A 597-nucleotide genomic window follows, 5' to 3' on the forward strand; every position below is an offset into this window, starting at 1 on the left:
GCTTGCCTGGCGAGTGGTTTGTCAGTTTGATGTGGACCAGCTCTGGTAATGATGGTATTGGTTTTAAAGGGGCAGTATCATGTAAAATCAACTTTTCTGAGTTTTGTATCATGTTATAATGTTATGCTCTCATAAAAAACATGCCCAAAGTCTTGCTCTGACTCATTCATGCATGTTTGATAAATCCTGCAGTGTTGTTAGGAAGCCATGCTGAGGAGCAAAATGACAGGTGGGGACCAGAAACGCCTCTGGGACGTGTCTTTAAGCCGAACTTCCTCATGGCAGAGCACCCTCCCCCTCCCTTCTCCCCTCCCCACACACCCCGCTCATGACTCATGCAGGCTCTCGGGTGAAAGTGAAAGTGAAACTTAACTGTCTGCTGAGCTCTCAACATTAGTTCTCACTCAGTGAAGCTCTTTTCAGATTAAAAATACCTTTGAGGAAATGCATTTTCGGATGCGAAGTAAACTTCAGCATAGCAGCCCCCCTCCCCCCCGCGAGCGCCCTGCGAGTGCCCCCTCGCACCGAAATAGGCGAGACAGAAGTGGAAGGTGGTTCTTAAAGAGACAGAGGCCAATTTCAAGGCGTTTAGAAGAG

This window comes from Austrofundulus limnaeus, unplaced genomic scaffold (genome assembly GCF_001266775.1).
Source record: "Austrofundulus limnaeus strain Quisiro unplaced genomic scaffold, Austrofundulus_limnaeus-1.0 Scaffold106, whole genome shotgun sequence".
Classification (NCBI taxonomy): domain Eukaryota; kingdom Metazoa; phylum Chordata; class Actinopteri; order Cyprinodontiformes; family Rivulidae; genus Austrofundulus; species Austrofundulus limnaeus.